Source organism: Oryza sativa, chromosome 7, assembly GCF_034140825.1.
Source record: "Oryza sativa Japonica Group chromosome 7, ASM3414082v1".
NCBI lineage: Eukaryota > Viridiplantae > Streptophyta > Magnoliopsida > Poales > Poaceae > Oryza > Oryza sativa.
In genome coordinates, this window is record NC_089041.1 from 17,382,382 (window position 1) to 17,389,720 (window position 7,339).

Consider the following 7,339-nt stretch of genomic DNA (forward strand, 5'->3'; position numbering starts at 1 on the left):
GGATATACATACACACATTTAAAATAATAAACAAAGATTAATAACAAAACAAATTATATGTTTCACCTGTAAACTACGAGACGAATTTATTAAGCCTAATTAATTCATCATTAGCAAATTTTTGCTGTTGTACCACATTATCAAATCATGTAGTAATTAGGCTTAAAAGATTTGTCTCGTAATTTATACGCAATCTATATAATTACTCCCTCTGTTTCACAATGTAAGACTTTCTAGCATTGCCCACAAAATATGGGCAATGCTAGAAAGTCTTACTTGTGAAACTAATGTCTAGATTCATTAACATCTATATGAATGTGAGCAATGCTAAAAAGTCTTACATTGTGAAACGGAGGAAGTAGTTTTTTTTCTATATTTAATACTCCATACATGTGTCTAAACATTCGATGTGATAGGGCGAATTTTTTTTCGTGGGAACTAAAGCCTTGTTTAGTTCTCCAAATTTTTTTTCCAAAAACATCACATTGAATCTTTGCACACATACATAGAGCATTAAAAATAGAATTTTTTTTAAAAAAAACTATTTGCACAGTTAGAGGGGAAATCTCGAGACGAATCTTTTAAGCCTAATTAGTCCATAATTAGCTATAAATACTAAAGTAACCCACATGTGCTAATGACGGATTAATTAGGCTCGAAAAATTCGTCTCACGGTTTCCATACAAGTTATGAAATTAGTTTCTTTATTCGTGTCCAAAAACCCCTTCCAACATCCGATGTGACATCTAATTTTTTTTCAGAACTAAACAGGTCCTAACGCCTTGTTTAGTTGGAGAAAACAGGGCCTTAGGTGGTGTTTGGATCCAGGGACTTAACTTTAGTCTCTATATTTAGACACTAATTTAGAGTATTAAATATAGACTACTTGCAAAACTAATTACATAAATAAAAACTAATTCACGAGACAAACTTTTTAAACCTAATTAATCTATATTTAGAGAATGTTTACTGTAGCATCACATAGACTAATCATAGATTAATTAGGCTCAATAGATTCGTCTTGCGAATTAGTCCAAGATTATATATGAGTTTTATTAATATTCTACGTTTAATATTTATAATTAGTTTCTAAACATCCGATATGATAGGGACTTAAAATCCCATCTAAATATGGTCTTACCTTTTGCTGCCTCCTCCTCCTGCTGCCTGTTGCCGCTGCCGCCAACATCACGTGATGCGACACGTCGTCCATACAGCCGCGTGCCGTGCAGGTGCAGGTGAGTGAGAGCGGTTGGCTCGCTGCCGGCCGCCACACGTACGCCATGCGAGTTTGCGACGCGGCGCTCCATCACCGCGTTGCCTACTTAATGAAGTAGTACTATTATAATATTGATAATCATATACAAATATTTTACTTCGTGGTAAAATATTTTCTCCGTAAAAAAATCAACCTAGAAAGAGTCCCAAATTGAAATTAGACAAATCAATTCGTCTTATTAAGTTACATTTAATCCGATTATATATTACTATTTTAGGATATAAAAGTAGTAGATTGTTCCATACGAGAGAAAAAACGGTTATAAGAGTAAGACAAAGCCAATTTTCAATTTTAGAGCCAATTTTCAGTGTTGATTTAGAGTTTTCTTAAGTTAGTTTTATCACTATAACCTTGTCTTCAAAATAAAAAAAAATAGAACGTTCTCATCATCTTCTTTGTAGCATATAGTCACAACCAAATTTTAAATTTTGAAATTTAAGTTGGTTTCATGGTTTTTAATCGTAGACTATTTTTTACATAGGCTATTAAACCACTAACAAACACAGATATACAAGTTTTTTTATGTAAATTATGTTTTGTTGCTTCATTTATGTTTTACATGTTACCAATTGTAGTTGATCAACCTATCAAGCATAAGCTTATTCAGAACTGTTTTTTAAGCTACATCTGACTCACGACTTATATTTTCTCTGTTTTAAAATATAAGCATTTCTATGTTATTTAGTATTAGATATTAAAGTTGAGAAGAAAAGACTTTGATGCCTCATCAATAAATGTGAGAGCCTGAGAGGGTTAAGTAAAAAGATGATTGGGGGTAGTATGAGAAGAAATTTGAATGAAAAGTAAATGATATAATAAGTAGTGTAGATGGTGATAGAAATACCTATATTGTAAAATAAGATTTAAATTTTGAAATGGAGGTACTAAGTCGCAACCTAAATATATCTTTTAAACAGACTTCATGCTCGTACCAGAAGTTTTAAGTTCGGCTTTATCAGAAACAATAAATAAATAAATAAATAGTAGTATATCCGATCCTCGGTCCTAAAATAATAAGGGCCAATTCCCTATATGCCCATGTAATTTCACCCAATCCCTTCTACGCCCCTGAAATTTGTTTGATCTCTTATATACCCCTGAGTTTTTATTTGGATCCCTTACATACCCATTCCGTTAGTTGACCATTAGTTTGACCGTTAGTTATTGTAGAAATTACTTTATTGTCCTTGTTATATTGTTAAAAGCTAGAAATGTTTTATGTGTAAATTATTTGAGTTGTGAAAACCAATAAGGAATAAATTACTAAATATTTGTGATGAATTTTTGAAAATAAAACATTATTTCATTAAAATAAAAAAAGATTTATTGTAAAAAAAAGTTCTGCATAAGATTTGAAAATTACTTTTCAACAAATATTTAGTGAAAAAAGATTCGTTGTGAAAAAACAAAGGGGATATAATTAGTTTATCACAAATTAGAAAACAAATTTAAAATTTTTAAATAAATTTCAGATCAAATTTGATGAATTTCGTATATCTTCCCAAAAATTTAAACCTAAATAACATTTAGTTTTTGCTCTTAATTTTATGGTGAAACTAATGTATGGATTTAATCATAATTTTTAAAAAATAAAAAATAATAAGTTTTATTTTTTAAGTTGGGCATTAAATGATTATATTGCTTGTATTTTGTATAAGTTTATTTTTCATATGAAAATTTATTGGGTAGGTACCACACATATGTATAGGATGGGTAATATAGTCATTTTAAAATATTTAACGGTCAACTAATGGTCAACTAACGGAGATGGGTATAGAGGAGATCAAAATGAAAACTCAGGGGTATATAAGGGATAATGTCAAATTCAGGGGTATTGAAGGGATTGAGTAAATTTTTAGGGGTATATAGGGAATTTTCTCAAATAATAAATCCTAATTATAAACTCGGATAAACACTAATCCAGATTCGTTGATATGATTGTTTTTTTTAATGCAGCAGTACTTCCTAAGTTTTAATGTTGGCTTACAGTAGTACTCCACTAGTCTGTGGGCTGATGAATCTTAAAATTTTTTGACGGGAACCGATGGACCAGTTGTAGGGAATCTTAAAAATTCGGGCACTTTTGTCGTACAATTATCAAAATGAATTGAAGTGCTTGAAAAGAAAAGGAGTCATAAGTCAAATTAATGCGTGTACCAAATTAATGATGTTTAGAAGGTTCAAGCTGCAAAAGTGCCATTTCACGTGCTGTGCGCTGTTTTTTCCACTTTCAGCCCCATTGTTTCGGTATATTTGCAGATAAAAAGTAATCTGTGAATATAACTTTTATATATGTGTTTTAGCGATCCAAAAGTAAAGACTCAAAAATAAATTTCGATTAAAAAACCTAAAATCACTTTTAAATTTAAGGTTGAAAATTTAAATTTTAGTTGATAAGTATAAGGATAAGCGGCGCACTTTGTTTTATGCCCTGTTCCTCCAGCTTTGTTTGTTCTCCTGATATTTCCTTCATTTTCAAAAGATTTGTTAATCACCTGTACTTAAATAAACATCGTTTCATCCATTGATAACTTTGCTTCAGTACTAACTGTTGTCGTCTGCTAGACTATAAAATATGCCAGGTAGTACTAATAACAATAACTGTTTTAAAAGGACATTCATCGGTTTATTTATTCAACATGATTGTACTAAACAATGTAAAAAAACATAATTGTACTAGTAGAAAGTTTGTAACCTGCCGCACAATGGACAAATAAAGATCCAATAAATCGTTCTCAAAATAAATCGTAGGTAGAACAAGTTGAATCCATTTCAACCGATGTCTTTGTTTGCAAAACTTTATTCCATCTCTATCCGAAAAGTTGTGTTGTTCCCCTTCTCCACAACTCCACAATAACATGGTGAGATATGAAAGTTATACATGAATCAGAATGGCAGGTCGATTTGTAAGTACAGTTCTAAAAAACTTCACTAAAAAAAGTACTAAAATATAATAACATTTAGCTATGAAAGTATATATGCCTCCGTTATTATATTTTATAACGGATGCATATATACTTTCATTACCAAGGATTATTTAAGGCAACATTATCAATAGTAAATAGTAAAATCGTTTTATTTCACAAAAATATTTTAAATCTAGATAACCAGGATATCAGTTAAAAAAACTCTTATATACTCCCTCCTATGTAGTGTCATTATCACTACATTCGACTGGTGAAATTTACAAATTAACAAACGACTCGAACATGTGTAATTGGACCAGCCCTTCCTCCAGACTTAGATATTTAATGGTTACTGCTTGAAAAGTTTATATAAATACTAACATAAATATGATTGGATGGAATAGTTAATACTCCCTCCGTTTTATATTAAAAGTTGTTTGACTTTTTTCCTAGTCAAACTTCTTTAAGTTTGATCAAGTTTATAGAAAAATATAGTAGTATTTTCAACATAAAACAAACATGTTATCAGAATGTGTGCAATTTTGGATTTGGTGAAACTAATTTGATATTTTAAATGTTGCTATTTTTTTCTATAAATTTGGTCAAATTTAACAAAGCTTGACTAGGAATTAAAAAGTCAAATGACTTATAATATGAAATAGAGCGAGTACTAATTAACCAATAACTTGGATAGTGTAGAATGAATCATTCCATTATTTGGATGGGATAATTTCTTGAGAGAATATATGGGATAATTTAAATCCTTCTTTTTATGGAAAATTCCATATACCCTCTACAAATCACTTGTGTTTCTAGAACTCATTTTCATACACAAACCCATTAAGTCAATTTCTCTTTTAACTTCCCTCCACATCCTATTTTTATCGATTCCTCCTTATTGTTTAAGTTTATTATTTCAATTCTTCGTGCATCATATGCCTTTGGCGTGGTGTCTTTGGCAACCTCCTTCCTCATGTTCCAGCTTGTTGCTTTCCCAAATCCCGCATAAGCGAGATCGATGATAGCAAAACACGATGGTAAACTTGTTGAGTTGTACATCAGCTGTAGTTTATATGATCCCAGCCTCTCGAGATGGTATGAGTTCCTATTATCCCATGATGCTAGAGGCCCATGGAACACAAGAAATTGAAATAACTAAATGGAATAGATAAAAATGAGATGTTGAGGGGAAGTTAGAAGAGAAATTGACTTTAAGGAGGTTAGTGTATGAAATTGAGTTGTACGTAGAGGAAAAAAAATAAAAATAGCATTGAGTTGTAAAGGGTATTTAGAATTTTTCCCTTCTTTTTATACTAAGAATACACAATTAGCTAGGGTGTGAAGTGGTTGGTCAGAAAGATAAGAAGAAATGGATGGAGATACTATCGAAGCCCGAGCATATAAAGAGGTGCAACAAAATGGGGAAAAGTAGTCCACTATCCAATCGAAATTTATTTATTCCAACTGATCAGATCCCAATCCCACAAGATCAATTTTATTAGGCCAAAAGTCCATCTTTTTTTAATGAAGAAGAAGAATGACAACGATGCAACGAACATATTTCTATTACATGCATGGTCCGACATTTCATATCATATATCCTCTTCTGACTAAATCATCCTCCCTCTATCCACAAATATAAATGTTCAAACATTCAGAATTCATCCACAAATATAAGAATTACTAAAGTATTACTTTAACAATCATCTTTTATTCTGATTTTTTCATCTCGACCATTCTCGTATATCAAACCATCCCTCATTTAATAAGAGACATCAAAGTCTTTCTACCTTCACTTAAAACATCTACCAAACAACCTAGAATGCTTATATTTGTAAACCAAGGAGCACTGGCCCTAACTTCATTCAAATTTGTCAAAAGAGTTTATGGTGAGGTGTAATTTGGAATATGGATCCAAGTATCCAACCACACAAGCATGTGGGCCCACTTAAAATACACCTGGCCCCACCAAATAATGTACTATGTGACGACTGACGAACCAATATTAATTTCAGCCGAGGAACGTGCGAGCTTTGCTGCCACACTGTTCTTTCAAGTTTCAACTCATTGTTTTCCTCTCTCAAACTAGGAAAGTGTTGCATTATGTTCAAGTGGATAGGATAGTTTGTCCAGCTGCTGGACAAAGGTTTCCAATGCTGCAATATCCTAATACCTTTCCAGCCAGGTTCAGCGTGAACCTGGACACACTGCCTAGCTATATAGTGTACTCTCTGCGTCCAAAAAATTCCAAGACGTAAACATATTCAGCTTTATTGTACTATTCCGTCCATTTCATATTATAATTCGTTTGACTTTTTTTCCTAGCCAAACTTTGTTAAGTTCGATTAAGTTTATAGAAAAATTTAGCAACATCTAAAATATCAAATTAGTTTCATTAAATATTTTGATAATATGTTTGTTTTGTGTTAAAAATATTACTATATTTTTCTATGAGCTTGGTCAAGCTTAAAGAAGTTTGACTAGGAAAAAAATCAAACGACTTATAACATGGAACAAAGGGAATAGATTATATATCATTCTATTTTAGGCTGCGTTCTTTTGGGACAACGAAGAGAATACCTCTATTTCTATATGTTCTGTGGATAAAGAAAAATGAGGAATAATTCATATTTGAAGGAGTTTCAGCACCCCCAAGATCTCATCCATGATGAGAAGAATGAAGGGTTAAGAGGCGGGCCATGCATCTCGAGGGGTGTCCTCGAGTCCCCGGCGCTTGCGTTGGATATGCTCCTGATCCTAACTTCATTGTGAACTTTATAGTAGGCTCTATTTAGATCTCACCTTTAAATTTTTCACCATGTCATATCGAACGTTTGAACACCTATATAAAGTATTAAATATAGACTAAAAAATAATTAATTGTACAGATTACGACTAATTTGCAAGACAAATCTTTTAAGCCTAATTGCTCCATGATTTGACAATATGGTACTAAGTAAACATTTGCTAATGATGGATTAATTAGGCTTAATAAATTCATCTCGCTCTTTACTGACTGATTCTACAATTAGTTTTTTAATTTGTGCCCGAATACCCCATGTGACACCCTATATAATACCTGATGTGACACGCCAAAACTTTACACCCCTAGATCTAAACACCCCCGTAATCAATATGCATAAGTCATTGAAAT